This window comes from Aotus nancymaae, unplaced genomic scaffold (genome assembly GCF_030222135.1).
Source record: "Aotus nancymaae isolate 86718 unplaced genomic scaffold, 86718_ANA_hifiasm-v0.15.2.pri h1tg000019l, whole genome shotgun sequence".
In the NCBI taxonomy this organism is placed as follows: domain Eukaryota; kingdom Metazoa; phylum Chordata; class Mammalia; order Primates; family Aotidae; genus Aotus; species Aotus nancymaae.
Window position 1 is genome coordinate 3,098,681 of NW_026988431.1, and position 18,179 is coordinate 3,116,859.

Below are 18,179 nucleotides of genomic sequence, written 5' to 3' on the forward strand. Positions count from 1 at the left end.
TCTATTATTCAAAAAACAAAACAAAGCAAAACAAAAACAATTAAATTGTGATTTCCTGTTAAACACTTTTAACAAGAACAAAAATTATATTAATGTATAACTAACAGGACTAAAAAATATTAACTTACACATTTTAAAATCCATCTTCCACCCTTCACTACCATCCAATGACAGAAGAGTCTATCGCGAGATTTCCTCAGTTGTACAAACATCAGTGTATTAAAATATTTTTGCTTACAAGTAAGAGAAACCTGATTCAAATGGGCCTGAGCAAGATTTGCTACCTAATATTTCTGGAGCTCCACGGGTAGGACAGTCGAGGCTCAGGGCTGTTCCTCTGGGCTCTTCCCTGCATTGTTTCAGATTTACTCTTACCCTGGTACAAGATGCTTATAAACAGCAACAGGGGCAGACGATTTCTTCATGGGGGTTGGGGGAGTGCAGAGAAGCAACAGATTCTTCTGTTCTGTGGAGTGGGGCAAAGAGAAAAGTGAGGTAAACAGAGGGGCTAAGTGGACTCCACGTCAAAGGCCTGGGCCAGAGAGGGGATAGGAGAGGAGAGAAAGGAGGCGACACAGATTGAGTTAGAAAAAGAATTTTCTGAACCTTACACTGGAAAAGGAGAGGCACTTTAGGGCGTCAGCCATGCATGTATGAAATATCGACAGCAGGAGAAATGAGAAAGAAAATTTGAAAGAGGTTTAGAGTGTTAGAAATATACTCTCCTTTGGTGTTTTCATGAAAGACTGTAAATTAAGATTTACATTGATTTTCAATTATTTTGGTCACTGGAGTACGACAGATACTAGAGGTTGGTTTGCTCAGCTGCCGTCTCTATTACAGAAAGGTTAACCATATAATTTATCATCCAAACAGGGACACTGGAGGCTAAAAGGGGACATTATTAATGATTATGCATGTACTACCAGTGTTAACCAGGACCATCCCATGCAAACCAAGACATGATTTATCCTAACAAATAACATTTTAGTTAGAAATGCTATTAAAATAGCTATAAAATGAAATATTCGACCACCTCCCTCGCATTTAGCATGGTCAAATCTCATTTTCACAGTTCCAGTCCATGAGACAGAGGCAGAAATCCCTGAAAAAGACTGGCTTTTCTAAACAGATCGACACTAGAAAACAGGCATGGCTTCTTTTTCCTTTCTCCTTCTTAGACTACAGATGTGGTGCCTGGAGATACATCAGCTACTTCACGATCATTAGGATGAAAGCCAAATATCTAGGATGGTGAACAGAAAGATAGAACGATATTGGGATGGTGATGATTTCATAGAGCTGTTATACGGGCACAATCTGCTTACCTCCAGACTTCTTGTAGCAAGAGAAAAATGAACCCTAACTTGGAATGGAGACAGCGCCTACACCACAAGGCAGTTGCAAGAGTTAGATAATGATTATATAACTCTTTGTACAGCAATTTACATGTGCTCAAAAGCTGGTGCCTATGGCTATTATTATTAACTCGGTTTAACTTGCAGGCATGTCTTCCTTTTTCTTCTGGGATGGGGTGAATGGGGGAAGGCAATAGAGCAACAGCAAGAAATGCGAAAATGTCTATTTCTATGAGCGTGATGACGTGATACTTTAGGTAATGGAGACTGGCAATCAAGACTTCATTTTCCATGGTTGGAGACAAAGTTGCTTCTACCAAATGGAAAGGGGATGACTATGGACAACGATGGAGAACTGACTGCAAATGTATTTGTTCCAGAGTCCAAAGGCTGTTCACTCTGCTACAGCAATGAGTACCTGGGAAGATCTTGGTCTCTCCGGTCTGTGAAAGTTTTCCACAATCGGATCCAGAAAAGGAGTCATTTCATTTTGGAGATTTAAAAATGTTTAAAAGTAACCATTTAGGTTTTTAGATTTTCACACAACACAAATCAGAAATCTTCATATTCAATCTACCAGAGGTCTTTGGTAATTAAATCACATTTGGAGATATCTTCCAACATGTTCTGGAGAATGAGATATGTGTCTTTTATTCATGGTAATGGAAAGAGAAGAAAGTCATTTCCACATATACTTTATTTGGGCCCAAATGTCAGGCCCTATATTAATGCTAAGTAGGCTTTCTATAAATTAGGAGGGTGACCTAGGTGTGGTCCTGTAGAAACACAGACTAAGACAGGCATTTAGGTGGGGGATGCTCTGGAGAGAGAAACAATAGGGAAATCAAAATAAAGATGAAAAGAATCTGGGCAGATGTGGTATCATCTAAAGTTTAGCTTTTGCTGATCCCATGGTGTGCTTTGGGGCATGAATTGTACCCCAGAGTTGAGCCTACCTTGAGGCAAGAAGTCTAGCCTTTTGTACCCTCAAGTCACCCAGTCAATGGCTGTGAGGTGTCTTCAGTTGGGTGACAAAGGTGTAATCTCCCGTGTGGTCTCTTTTTTCTCTGAGGCCAGTTCTTCAGAGGCGGCGGCAGCCACGAGCCATTAGCAGCCATCATTTAGAAAAGCTGGGAGACAGATGTGCCGGCCTAGTAAAGGGAATCTGGGAGATATTCCAATGGAGTCCTCTACAAAGAATACTTTCATTTGAAGTCAACTATGGGCCTTTTCTTGTTTCTTCATGGAGAATGTGTTTGAAACCAAGGGATCAATGCCTTTAAAAGGGATGACCGTTGCTTCCGAAGCTTGACTAACATGTGAACAGTTTAAGAAGGGAAAGTTTTCTTAGCTTCCAACCTTGGCTTAAATTGTTTTTATAACTTTACTTAAATATATAGAAACCCCAAAGTATTGATAAATGTCCTATGCTTATATTTCTTAAAATGGCATGAAACCAAAACAAATTACAAAGTAAATCTTTGAAAGTATGAGACCATAAAAAATCAAACTGACAACATAAATTCAATGTGATGCATGGTGTTATTTTGCTGGAACTAAATTGCCAATCTCAAAGTAAATATGTAACTGTGAAACTGCACAGAGTCTCACATGTCTCATATAGCCTGTTATGCGATGCCGTGGGAAGGACAAACTTTCCATGACTCTTCTCTAATAGAACTTTCATGAAACCCTAATTTGTACAGATCATGAGGTTCTCTGTTTACTTGGAAAGAGAATGATTAGCATATACATACTGATGGTTTCTACTTTTGTCATCAGCTCACCATAATCAAGTGTACATCTTGGCACTATTGCGATCAGAAACCAAAGTGCAACACAGACACCTAAATGCTGCGGCCATCCTTAGTAAGTAAATCATTCATACTGTACTTACACAATTGTATCAAAGTGAAAGCATCATATTTTACCATTTATTTAAATAACTTTGTGAGCATTTAGGGACCTCAGAGACGATGTCTGCAACATTCTCTGATACTGTTCTTTCTCATGAAACGGGAACATGCATAGGGTCAGTTTGCCCATGTGATGACATTTGAAATACCCAAGAAAAATAATACCTTTCTGACTCCTGCTGGTTGGGACAAGGGGATACCATGAGGAAGGTCAGTGAACTGGAAGGTAAACCACTGACAATCTGAAAGGCCACAGAGTGGGCTCTTTGCCGCATATCTCACTACGGTGTTAACAACATAATGAGTGTCCCTGACTGCCGGGTGGTTCTGCATACAGAAGCTGTCCCTCATGCCACATGAGTCTTCAGCCCTTGCCTCTAACACAGCATGCAGTAAAAGCAGCAGGGAGCCATGGGCTCCTGCCTAGGAGAGTATGGTGAGAGTTGGGACACTGGAGTTGCTGCTGCATCCTGAGTTGTCATGAGCTTGCCATATTGCCTATAGGCAGTCCCAGCTGGGAAGGCTCAAGGACCTGAGTGTTTTTTCCATGCTGAGGAAGTTTCCTGACTTTCTTGCCTCCCTTGCTTTCTTACAAAGTGCCTGATTCCCTGAGGTAATCTGAATGCATCTTTTTCTCACTACCTGAAGAGCTTAATGAAGACAGAAAAGAAAAAAGAAAGTCTGCTCCGTAATCCAAGAACAAGAATCAGAAATCAGGAACACTGAATCTGAAAGCCCAATGTGAGTCACAGTAGGTTAAATAGAATCTTGGGGTAGAGGGTGGGCATTAGTCCATTTATGCCTATTGTTCCGTTATTGGAACGCTAATTATGTGGGAGTTATTTATAACCTACTGCTCAAGGTCATCACAAAGGTCTGATTGTAAAAATTCAAAAAATTGCAACCTCAGACATAAATGTGTTAAAATCTACTATTTAGATATAGAAGTAAAAGCAAAATAGAAAACCAGGTGGGCAGCTATAGGAGCACAGCTATAGATTCACTGTCTTAGACTGCTTCTTAATTTAACAATGGAAAAAAGGGATTCAGAGGGGTCAAGTGATCTTCAAGGTCTCATTCATTTACTGAACAAATATTTAGTGATCACGATCAGCCAAAAACCGGACACTGTGCCAAGTACTATACATACAACAGACACAGTATGAGAAGCTCATGCCCTCAGGGTACCACAGGTTTAAAGGGAAAATACAGGTGAGCAAACAGATGATCTCAATACAATGAAAACAGTGCCATGAAGAGAGAGGCATTGAGAGTACACAGGCTTGCAGACCAAGCTAGCTTGGCACAGTCAGCGGGGAGCATCCTAAAGGACAAGATGGCAAAGCAAGCAGTGAATGCAGGTGTCCTGTTCTATTGTTTTGCTGATTCCACTGCCCAGGGCTCCGCAGGGATTTCTGGGCCTGGGGCTCACTGCTTCCTGGGAGTGAAGGAACAGCCAGGAGTCCCAGGTCAACACTCCACTCAACCTCCGTGTTCTTTCAATAACCACCTGGGAGTTTGTTAAAATTTGCAAAATCCCAAGCCACAATCCAGACCTACTGAATCAGAACCTAAATTTCAGTAAGATCATCAGGTGATTCTTACGTATATTAAAATTGGAGAAGTTATTCTGAAGAGATAATATAAGCATAATTTAATTCTAAATGACATACAAGTCACCTACAGTAGCTTTATTTGCAAGTATAACCTCATTTTTATTTTTTTACTTAAATAAAAATAACAAAAACATAGTTATCAGGTTTTTATTTACTTTTGCTGAGTGAAGGTTGCAGCGTTTTGTTAATTAATTTGCATAGTTCTGGCATTCTTGCTAATTTTAAAAGCATGCTCAGGATTGACAAAATAATTTTAAAAATCAGCAACTAAATATAAACATATTTCTATCACAAAACAAATATAAAATGTTTGGAAAATTATAAATGCATTGAAAATATAAATGCTAAATACACATTAACAATAAAGTATTATGCTAAAACACATTACATCAGAAAGAAATGAGAATTATAAAACATTTAGAAATATAGTTTTCTTTTTTTTTAAAGAAAAAAATGTTAAATCTTTTTACTCTATGATATACATTTATTTTTCTTTTAAACTATATATACATTGTGGCATAATCTAAATAGAAGAATCACAGTAAACGTTTCCAAAGTACTACTTCTAATTTCTGAGTATCTTTTTTTCAACTTTTATTTTAGCTTCAATGGTTACAAGTGCAGGTTTGTTACCTGAGTATATTGCTTGATGATGATGTTTGGGGTATGACTGATCCTGTGTACCGAGTATAGTACTCAGTAGGTAGTTTTTCAACCCTTTCTCCCTTTTTTCCTTCCCGCTCTGGTAGTCCCCAGTCTGTTGTTGCCATCTTTATGCTTATGAGTACCCAATGTTTAGTTCTCACTTGTAAGTGCGAACATGCTTATATTTGGTTTTTGGTTTTCTAAGAGTTTGCTCAGGAGAACGGGCTCCAGCTCCATCCACGTTGCTGCAAAGGACTTGACCTCATCTTTTTTATGGCTGCATAGTATTTATTGGTGTCTATGTACCACATTTTCTTTATGCAGTCCACCATTGATGGGCACCTAGGTTGATTCCTTGTCTTTGCTGTTGTGACTGGTGCTGTGATGAACATATGAGTGTGTGTGTCTTTTTGGTAGAACAGTTTGTTTTTATTTGTATATATTTTAGTATTGGGATTGCTGGGTTGAATGGTAGTTCTGTTTTAAGTTATTTGAGACATCTACAAACTGCTTTCCACAGCATTGAACTAATTTACATTCCCACCAACAGCGTATAAGAATTCCCTTTTCTCTGCAGCATCTGTTATTTTTTGACTTTTTAACAATAGTCATGACTGGTGTGAGATGCCATCTCCTTATATATTTGATTTTCATTTATCTGATGATTAGTGCTGTTGAGCATTTTTTCATGTTTGCCACTCACATATCTTCTTTTGAAAAATGTCTGTTCATTTTTTTCCCATTATTAATGGAGTTATTTGCTTTTTGCGTGTTAAGTTTCTATCTGAAAATTAGGCAGAATGAAGGCAATGTGTGCATTAATACCATAATTGGCAGTACATTTTTGTACAAATTTTTCTAGCTGCTGAAATGGCTCTTGGGTGTTCTCATCAGGGAATATGAGAAAGAAGATGCTTTACTTTCAAATAATTGTATAATTGTTTCTCCTGCCTCCAGGGACTTTTGAACAGCTTTCAGGAGTTAAAATTATGTATATATATATATATAGGTTTTGTTTCCACTCAAATCTCATCTTGAATTTTAGTTCCTATAATCCTCACAGGTCATGGGAGGGACCAGGTGGAGACAATTGAATCATGGGGGCAGTTTCCTCCATGCTGTCTTGTGATAGTTCTCACAAGATCTGATGGTTTTATAAGGGGCTTCCCCCTTTGCTGGGCACTCATTCTCTCTCCTACCACCCTGTAAAGAGATGCCTTCCACCATGACTGTAAGTTTCCTGAGGCCTCCCCAGCCGTGTGGAACTGTGAGTTAATTAAACCTCTTTCCATTATAAATTACACAGTCTTGGGTATGTATTTATTAGCAGTGTGAGAACAAACCAATACAGCATATTGGTACCTGAAAATGTGGAAACGAATTTTGAACTGGGTAAAAGGCAGAGGTTGGAGCAGTTTGGAGGGCTCAGAAGAAAAGAGAAAAATGTGGGGAAGGTTTAGAACTTCCTAGAGACATGAAGGACTAAGAAGAAAAAAGATGTGGGAAACTTTGGAACTTCCTAGAGACTTGTTGAATGGCTTTTACCAAAATGCTGATAATGATATAGACAATCAAGTCCAGTCTTAGGTGGTCTCAGATGGAGATGAGGAACTTGGGAACTGGAGCAAAGGTGACTCTTGTTATGCTTTAGCAAAGGGACTAGCAGCATTTTGCCCTTGCCCTAGAGATCTGGGGAACATTGAACTTGAGAGAGATGGATTTAAAGTATCTACTAGAAGGAATTTCTAAGCAGCAAAGCATTCATGAAGTGGCAGAGCATAAGTGTTTGGAAAATTTGCAGCCTGACAATATGGTAGAAAAGAAAAATCCGTTATCTGGGGAGAAATTCAAGCTGGCTGCAGAAATTTGCATAAGTAACAAGGAACCAAGGCAACGGGGAAAACGTCTCCCGGGCATGTCAGAGACCTTCACAGCAGCCCCTCCCATCATAGGCCCAAAGGCCAAGAAGGAAAAAAATGGTTTCCTGGGATAGGTCCAGGGTGCCCCTTCTGTGTGCTGCCTGGGGACTTAGTGCCCTGTGTCCCAGCTGCTCCAGTATGGCTAAAAGAGGCCAAGGTACAGCTTAGGCCATGGCTTCAGCGGTGCAGACCCCAAGTCTTGGCAGCTTCCATATAGCGTTAGAACACATAAGACAAGAATTGAGGTTTTGGAAACTCTGCCTAGCTTTTAGAGGATGTATGGAAACACCTGGATGGACAGGCAGCGGTGTGCTGCAGGGGTGGAGCCCTCATGGAGAACTTCTGCTAGGGTAGAAGGAAAATGTGTGGTTGGAGCCTCCACACAGAGTACCCACTGGGGCACTGCCTAGTAGAGCTGAGAAGAGGGCCATCCTCCAGACCCCAGAATAGTAGATCCACTGATAGCTTGCACATCACCTGGAACAGCCACAGACACTCAACGCCAGCCATGAAAGCAGCTGGGAGGGGGGCTGTACCCCACAAAGCCACAAGGGCTGAGCTGCCCAAGGTCTTGGGAGCACACCTCTTGCATCAGCATGACTTGGATGTGAGACATGGACTCAAAGGTTATTTTGGAGTGTTAAGATGTAATTACTGCCCTACTGCACTTCAGACTTACATGAGATCTGTAGCCCCTTTGTGTTGGCCAATTTCTCCCATTTAGAACCGGTGTATTTACCCAATGCCTCTACCCCCATTGTATCTAGGAAGTAGCTAACTTCCTTTTGATTTTACAAGTTCATAGGCGGAAATCTCAGATGAAACTTTGAACTTGGACTTTTGAGTTAATGCTGGAATGAGTTAAGACTCTGGAGACTGTTGGAAGGATATGGTTGTGTTTTGAATTGTGAGGACATGAGACTTGGGAGGGTCCGTGGGTGCAATTACATGCTTTGGCTCTGTGTCCCCACCCAAACCTCACCTTGAATTTCAGTTCCCATAAACCCCATGTCATAGGAGGGACCAGGTGGAGATAATTGAATCATGAGGGCATTTTCCGCCATCCTGTTCTTGTGATCGTGAGTTAGTTATCATGAGATCTGATGGTTGTATAAGGGGCTTCCCGCTTTGCTAGGCACTCATTCTCTCTCCTACCACCCTGTGAAGAGATGCCATTCACCATGATTGTAAGTTTCCTGAGGCCTCCCCGGCCCCACAGAACTGTGAATCAATTAAACCTCTTTCCTTTATAAATTACCCAGTCTCTGGTATGACTTTATTAGCAGCATGAGAACGGACCAATACTATATATATCTCTATATATATACACACACACACATACATACATACATATATATATATATATATCTCAGAGAATGGACTAACACTAGAGAGATATATATCTCTATATCTCTATATATAGAGTGCACTGTCTTTTTCATCTAAAACAAAGAATATCAGCTTCATTTGTGTCTTTGGTTTTATTTTCTACCACTTTAAGCAGTTACCTGTTCCAATTTCAAAACTGTCAGATTTATATACCGCTTGTACAGAAAGCCTTTGAAGTAGATAAGAATTATTCTTATGAGTGAAGCTTTACTAAATCAACTGTCATTTTCTGCATCTTCTTGAGAAATCTGGAGTTTTGGAAAAAATGCTTTCTAAACAAGAACACTTTGTTTAATACAAAATTTGAGTGCCACCAAGAACTTTTAAAATATGTAGTCAATATGCAAATAATTTTCTGAGTTCAGATTTAGATTGTAAAATAATAGTGTCACATCAATTTAAAAAATGCCGGGATGTTTGTTAGCATGTATCAGAACCCAAAATACCAAAACCAAGAGGGTAGTTGATAATGACTGTAATAATTAGCAATACTGGCAAATCAGGTAGGAGTAATTGTCAGAAGACTACTGAAATAGAAGAGCAAGAAATTATTGAAAAAGAGGACACTGTAGAAATGATTTCTCCCAGCTTTTACTGTGCTAAAATTTTCCATTCGTTCACAACAAATTAGAATAAAAAATTTATAGACAAATTAATTTTGAATTTAGGTTCGAGATGCCTAAAGCAATGACATATGCCTATGCTTGCCACAGGGAAGTGTGCTAGGAAAAATAATTTATCTTCAATTCAAACTTCATTGATTCCTATTTGAATAACCTTCAACAAGTCTAGTATATAGAAACCAAACTTATGTTAAATGTTTCACATAAGAAATGTTTATGAAAGCTTACATTTGTGTTTCTTTCATGTATTTTTGTGATTATTGTTTTTTATTGATTTGAATGCTTTTTCAGAAATAAACCTAATTTATCACATTTTGCCTATAGAAAATAGAAGTCTAATTTATGATGATACAACTTGCAGCTTTTTTCCAAGCTCTGGGCCTCAAGCTGAAGTTCTTGTGAAGGTTATCTGTGTAATGGGGTGCTAATATATACCTCTGCTTTAACTACATAAAGCTATAGTGAAAGCCCATAGAGTGACTAGGAAAAGTCTCTGCAATATGGGTTTCTTTTCTTCTGGGTTCTTCTGGTTATCTTCTTTCTGTGTCCCACGCGGGGATGTTTACAGGCAGAATAGTGAAGGGCATCCCTTAGCTGCTAAATTCATGGTTTTGAATCCCATATCTGCCACTTACTATTTGTGTGGCTTTGGAGAAGTTCATGAACTCTCTGTGCCTCAGTTTGCTCATCTGTAAAATGAGGAGGATCACAGCAGTATTTCAGTCATAGAATTGTGATATTATTAAATAAAGTGTATTTAGACTGCTTACAACAGTACCAAGTACATTTTAATTTCTATATGCATTTATTTTTATAATTACTATTATTATGCCAGGAGATATTGACTGTGCCCTGCTATTCCCTTCCCTCTGCTCCAAGAACAAATGGAGAAAAAAAGCAAAATTTCTCATTTAAAACTTTAGAAGCAGTATGGTGTGGCAGAAAGGGCATCAATATTGGCACCATCAGAGCTAGGTTCAAATCAAATTTCTTATTAACCATTTATGCTAGTGTTCATTATTTGTTGTCTGGGCTTTGGTTTTCTCATTTGTAGGGAATAATAATATCTATGTAAGAGAACTTTTGCAGTATTAAAATAGGTTAACATACGTACAGCATCTAGAATTTACCTGGCTAGGTCATCAAAATAGTCAATAAATGTCCATTTCTTTCTCACTTTCTGTCATTACCTACACATTTCATGACTTTTGTTTTTTGCTTCTGTGAATAACTATCTTTTGTTGCAGTTTCTTTTTGCTTTTCAAACTTACTTATCCTTTATCCAAGTTATTTAATCTCTAATCCTTGCTCTTTTCAGGGCAGGCGTGTATATCAATTCAATAGGGGCATTAGCCAATCTAGGAGTTACATCTTTCATCTTCCAGTATAATCCCTTAATCCCTCCGAGAGAGAGAGAGAGAGAGAGAGAGAGAGAGAGAGAGAGAGGGAGTGAGGGAGGAAGGGGGGTGGGGGGAGGGGGGGAGAGAGAGAGAGAGAGAGAGAGAAGCTATATGTATGTGTTTGTGTACATATATTTCATCTATCATGCATTCAACCAAAATTCATTCAAGACCCACCATAAACTATTGTAGGTTCTAGTAATAAAGAAATGAGTCAGGTATGGTCCCTCCCCTGGCAGAACTCATATATTCTACTGCAGGAGACAGACACATAAATGGTTGCTGAGAAAGCAATTCAGTGGTTATAAAGGGTGTGAAAGGAAGCATCAGGAGGGACAGCTAATCCATCTGTTGGAGCAGCTGGTCAAATATTTAGAGGAAGCAAGGATTTCTGAGGCTTTCAGGATAAGCAAGAGTGAGCCCTGTGGGAAAGGGGAGAAAGAGCAGGTTAGGGTGGTTATCTGGGGCAGAAGGATCATGAAAGCAAAGCATTAAGGAAAGAAATAGCCTAGTAAGAGCAGGGTACCGTGAGCTGCAGACAGAGGGCAACCTGCGGCGGCAGACAGCTCCCATTCCTCTGAGCTCTCCCTGATCTAAAACCATACCTGGGAAGCTGTAATGTAAGACTTCAAGCCGGAATGATATGGCCATATCTGAATTGTGGTTTTCTCTGGAGGCTACACGGAAAATAGACTTGAGCAGGACAAGAGTGAAAACCAGGAGACAAGTCAGAAGTCTAGGAGAATAGGTGAGTCAGGAGGCGATGAAGGCCTTAAAGCAGTGCTGAGAAGGAAAAAGAGGAGGGGATGAGTCACAGCCCTGAGGTGTGGCAAAATCTGCAGGGCTTTGCAACCACAGAGATGAAGGGAAAAGGGAAGGTGGTGATAAGTGGATTGAGGGGTAAAGGACATGGAGGAGGCAGAGATAAAAGCCTTGTTTCTAGTCCCATACCCATGTCAGTGGTGGGGAAAAGGTTTAAGGGAGTTTTGTACAGAGTTGTTAAAACAGGATTGAGTTCCTTTGAATACTAATAGAGGGCTGTTTACCCTGTCATCATGTAAAAATAACCCTGATGCTTGAATGTTGTCCTTAAATGGTAACACACACAGATATGCCAGAAAAACTAATTTTAAAAACCCCTTATCGAGCCAGGGGAGGGAGAGCAAGGGGTGGGGAGATAAGGAGGGATAACATTAGGAGAAATACCTAATGTTGGTGATGGGGGGAGGGAGGATGGAGGCAGCAAACCACTATGGCATGTGTATACCTGAGAGAAACAGACAGAGATTACACATTACCATGTGTAATCCTGCGAGATCTGCACATGTACCCCAGAACTTAAGGTATAATAAATATATATATATATGTATATATAATTTTAAAAACCCCACATCTTCACTTTTATTTTGAGTCATCCATTCCCCCTTTTCTCCCAATTTATTTGGAGTGTCCCTTCCCCCTCCCTGGAGTTCTAACCTCCACGAAGCGTGGTAAACCGTAGATTACTTAGTGCTGAGCTGCTGAGAGTGAACCCAGTGATGGAGCTGACAGTTGCATCCTGCCATCAGTCTACACCCTTTCTCTCTCGATATTTGACCAGCAAAGTTCTTATTAGTTTAGGCTTTCATAAACCAAAGTCTGAAAGCTGATTTCTACCTTTTAAGCAGTATCCACACTTGAGGCATTAGATCCCTCCCTTGAGGCAATCGTTAGAGCCCCTATCACCTTTAAAGGGGGTCAGAGGGGAGAGAAGGTGTAAACACCAAAATAAAAGGATCATTTAATACCTTAAAACCAAACCAAAACAAAATCACCTAACCAAAAATGAAATAAGCAATAGAACAAGAATTTTTAGTTTACATTTTAAGAAAGCCATAGGCTGAAGGAGCAGCAGCAAAGGCATAGAAAATAAAAGCACTGGGCAAATGATCATAGATATTAATTAATATTGTTGCCTTTGTTTTTAATAAATTGCATGTCAGTCTGTATGAGAGGGCATAGTTTCATGGGGGGTTTTTAAAGCGTTTCCCAGCTTTTATTTTATATTTCTAGGGATGACTCATGCAGTCTTTCTAAAGTTGTCTGACCAGTGGACTCAGAATTCAGAGAATGAGATAATACAATAAAATCAGAGTGAATCAGAGAGTTGGCTAAGATTAAGTTATCAAACAATGCTGCATTTTCTTCAAAAGAAAAGAAAAATGTTTCTACTGTATTGAGATGAGAAAATGAAGAAATTTCTGGCAACGGATGAGATGTCACATCACCAAATGTATATTTGCTGTTTAAGTGTTTGTTTTATGTTTCTACTCTTATTATTTTTATTCCTCTAATAAAGGCCTTGAGTAAGTGTTCACGTCAATTATGGTGGTCTGTTGACACAGGAACCAGTAGATCAAATGTTTTACTCCATCTTGAAAACACTTTGAACAATTATAATTCTAGCACTGGGATTAGTGTTTTCGAACTGGAGAGTTAAGGCTGAGAGAATTTAAATCTCTCTCTCTATGGTCTCATAAGATGAGAAGGCTGAAATTCAATTCACCTGAGCGTGTGTATTCACTCTGAGGATCATCATGAAGTCACAGTGGAAGCCATTTGTATTTGTATTTGAATAATAGAAAGGACATGGAATGAAGCCAACGGACCCCACGTTACACTGTCACCTCTGCCTCTAATTAGTACACTACAATTAGTCAACTCCCTTAACTTCTCTGGCTTTAGTTTCTTCACCTATATAAGGATACTTTGGTTTAGATCATGGATCAGAAATACAAATACCTACATGCACGGAGCAGGTGACATAACTATAAAAAGTGTACATCACTGCATATCACAGCACCACCACTCATTTCACATTCACAAAATCAACTGTGTTAAAATTTCAGTCTCTTTTACAGATCATTAAGCTTTTCATCAGGGGCCTTTTCCACATCCCAGTTGTGGCTCTTCTCACGGTTTGTTTTCCTAATGGAGGCTTAAGTTGTATTCTTTTTTCTACAGATGCACTTTGTTGGTATATTAAACTCAGAAATCCTCTTTATGGTCTAAACAAGCATGTCTGGCTCACATTTTTCTTGAAGAGTGAGCCTCTCTGTCTGTTTCTCATTTTTGAAACAGACATGGGTGTGAGGATAAATTTCTCTGTATTTTTTATTCTACTACAAGAAAAGCAACAATGTCAGTGGGATAATACCTGGCTGTTGACCCTCAGCCTCAGTACAGGGAGTAACAGAGAATGGTGGAGACTGGGGCAAATAGCATGCTCACACTGCGGAAATAGTCACTTGCTCTCTGCAGCAGGCAGCTGCCCCTTAGTGGCATTTGCTTGTTGGACGCTGAGAATACGAAACCACCTGTGGTTGTGTCTTCTGAAGTTTTTGTGAGAAAAGCTGTGTATTCCTATTATTTTACATGGAATTTGCCTGAATTTTAAATACTGGCAGCTAAATTTAAATTTAAATAAACATCAGTAGTATCAACACTTTACAGTCAATAGTTAAGGCTAGCCATGAGAGAACCATGGGACAGATGCCCACAAAGGGTTGAAACTTTGGGGCCACATGATCTTAAAAGACCCTTTTCTCTATAACTTTAAAATATATATGTATTTGGTTATATGTATATATATGTATTAAACGACCCTTTTCTAACTGTAAGATATATATGTATTTTTTTCATTAGTATGCTCTGAGCACACTCTAAGGCACTTTGAATGTCCTAACTCCTTTAATTTACACCACAACCCTGAGGTAGGTGCTGTTGTTATCTTCATTTTCCAATTGAGGAAACTCAGGCACTGAGCAGTGAAGTAACGTGCCTGATGTCACAGAGCAAATAAGACGTAGAGCTAGAATTCCTCTGGCACCAATGCCCAGAAATGTCATAACTTTGTAAACATATTTCTTATTCTTTTAAAAAAAATTTGTTAACATTCGTTTATAAAATTTGTTATTGGTGACAATGAGCATATTTATTTGAATGTGTATGAAGCTGTAGCTTAGAATATTTTGTATATGGGGAAAAGATGGGCTTATTAGGTGGCTGAATATTAGTGTGGATCAGATCAATACACTGCCTACATCAGTGAGATTGAGGAGAATAAGACACTGGTTAGGATCAGTCTCTTCCAATCAAATCTCATATGCAAATAAATAACTGCCTTTTGATTGGCTGCTTATGATCCTCAGAAGAAGCCATTAATGTCTTGCTTTTCTGGCTGCCTTCGTACCCAGAGAATGTTAATACAAATGGAAATTCAGCCATATATTTAAACAATCTGTCATAGCAAAGAGATTTCCAGAGTTTTTGGTTAAAGAGGTTTTTGAATGTATGTATGAGCAATATATGGGCTGACTTTTTATCCCAGCAAATATGAAGACGTATTATCCCTTGAGGTTTGTTATTAACCTCAGTTTCACCTCTGTTAATATTTACTCCACAGGTCAATAAATCTTGATATTCACTTCAACAGAAGCCAATATCTTCAGATTATGAGTTATTAATCTTGGCCAAGCTGAAAAATTGTGTGACTATTTTTCTTTTGCTAGAGAAAATGAAGACTTTCTGTCCCTTTTTTCCTCAGGCTCTCTTAAAGGGGAAAGTTAATTTTTATCTGAATCGCTGTATTTCCTTTTCAGCTTTAGTGCTTGGGGCTGAGGTATGAGTCTTCACAGGAGTTTTACTTATACACATATCCTTAACCTGTCTGTCTCACAGAAGCAACTGCAGGAAGTAGCGGATAAACAAATCCTCTCTTAAATCCTCCTGTGAAACACCCCGATTTTAGGAGGAGCTAAGAGATGGTGGTGGCCAAATTACTGCTGCCCATCTTTGTGTTATTAACGGACTTTGCTTGATTTGAGTCAAAACAAATATACTTCTAGAACCTGACAACAAAATGCTACATAATAGAGAAGAGCGGGTATATATGGCCCATCTCAGGATAAAAAACAGCAAGTGTGAAGAGAGATCAGTGAGTGCAGTTGGTTCTCAATAGCATAAACGTTAGGACTGAACGGTGCAGCAGAAGCAATTAGTTTGTTTCGAAGGAGTGTTTTTAGTTCTGCAATTCGTAGAACCATGTCTATAGTGACAAACAAGTCCAAAACAAAAGGAGATGAAAAAATTATGGAAGAAGTTAGAGGTTGTCTTTCCTGATGGCTGGTAGTTGCTCCTCAGAGGGTAGAAAAACGTGGCATTTGGAAATCGCTGCATAGAGGGGCAAGCGTCTTTCCAAAAGTTGACAAAGGGGAAGATTTCCAAAATTTTGATGGGGGAGACCAGGGTCAAGGAAGAGCTGCTAAATGTGGTGAGGGGACTCTGATCAGGCAGGCAAAGCCTCTAGAACCTTGCCTGTCAAACTGTGGTCCTGGACCAGAAGCATCCGCATCACTCAGGAACTGATTAGAAATAAACATTCTCAGCCCTATCCCAGAGCTACTGAATCAGAAGCTGTGGATGTGGGTCCCAGCTATCTGTGCCTGATCAATCACCAGGCGATTGTGATCCACATTTAAGTTTGAGAATCCTGTACCAGGACATGGATTTTTCAACCTTATGTATTTGTTGCAATTCCTTGAGGAGTTTAAAAAATAGTAATGTCTTGGTTTTTCCTCCAGAGGTTCTGATTTAATTGGTCTTGGGTATAGCCTGGGCATCAGGATATTTTATAGCTTCCTAGGTGTTTTTAAGCAGCAGCTAGGGTTTAGAATTACTCTAAGGCAAGCTTCCTAAATTCTCAGACCTCTTGATCTTTTTTTTTTTTTTTTTTTTGAGACAAAGTCTCACCCTGTCACCAGGCTGGAGTGCAGTGGTGTGATCTTGGCTCACTGCAACCTCTGCCTCTTGGATTCAAATGATTCTCCTGCCTCAGGCTCCCAAGCAGCTGGGGCTACAGGTGTGTGCCACCACACCCAGCTAATTTTTTGTATTTTTAGTAGAGACGGGTTTCACCGTCTTAGCCAGGATGGTCTCCATCTCCTGACCTCATGATCCGCCTGCCTCGGCCTCCCAAAGTGCTGGAATCACAGGTGTGAGCCACTGTGCCCAGCATGATCTCTTTTCATACAAAATATTTTGCCATGTTTCCCTTATTATCGTGAAATAAAATTTGTATAAATATTACTCATACACATATTCTTAACTATAATACAAAAGAGAACAGAAAACTTATAATAATATAAATTTCAAATATTTTAATTCACGGGTCTGACTACACTTACAGTGAAGCGACAGAAGCCTGCATGAATTATCATGAATGTGACAGCTGCAAACGCAGATTGATCCATGTGAGTTGAACTGGCAACTTGGGAACCACCAGTGTGTTACTGTGGGTGACATGTTTTTCTAAAAGGAAGAAGAGATCTTAGTAAAGTTTCTAACAAAATAATGAGTGGTTTTTACTTTTTCTGAGCCCCAGTTTAAAGTGTGTACTTAAAAGGAACTGTGACTTTATTTTAGTGGATACCACGATACCTCACTAAGATCCCCCTCTAGGAAAGAAGCACTTATTTCTGCAGCTGCTGGAAGTGCTAGTGGCTGATGGCCCCTAGCCGACCGTCCTCTTTGGGATTTGTGCTTGGCTGAAAAGAGTGCCTTGCCCCAAGATCATACCTATTTTCAGGCATAGACTACATTCAGCGGCTGGTCAATGCAGGGCTATAAAGGCACCTCTCTCCTGCCTCAATTCAGGACAACTCTGAAGGGTCCTCTCAGCTCCAAATCTGTAGGTTGGATTGGCTGAGACCTTTGCTTTAACTATATTGTAGCTCCACTTCTCCCCCTGCCTGTAATGACTTTCCTCTCTCAGGGATGCTGATTCTGAGCATACTGTCCAATAAACCTCCTGCTGCTATCTCAGGAGCTGACCAGAGACACACCATCTTAGGGAAAACCCGAGTCCTTTACTAATCAGCTGGGCCATGGCTACCTCAAAAGACTCTTGTCTACCATTTGATCCCATATGGAGTGACTTTCTTGAGATAGACAGGGACAAAACTGGAATTGCATTTGATTGGATGACTTCTGGGGGTGTGAAAACCAGTCAGGTAGAGAAGGAGGGGAGGCACAGGAAATGAAGGAAGGTGACTGGTGGCTGGAATTGTAAGTGATAGGAACAAATCTCTGGGCACTGACCAGGTAGAGACTTGCACTAAATTCAGAAACAGGGCAGCCTCAAGCAAAAATGTAAATTAGGCAACATTTGTTTTACTTTTCCCCAGTGCCTTTTTCTCTTCATGGAGGCTGTAGCCATCAGAACCTACTCTCAGGAAAAGATCTGAGAAGCTATTTACCCCTTAGTGCGAATTTAA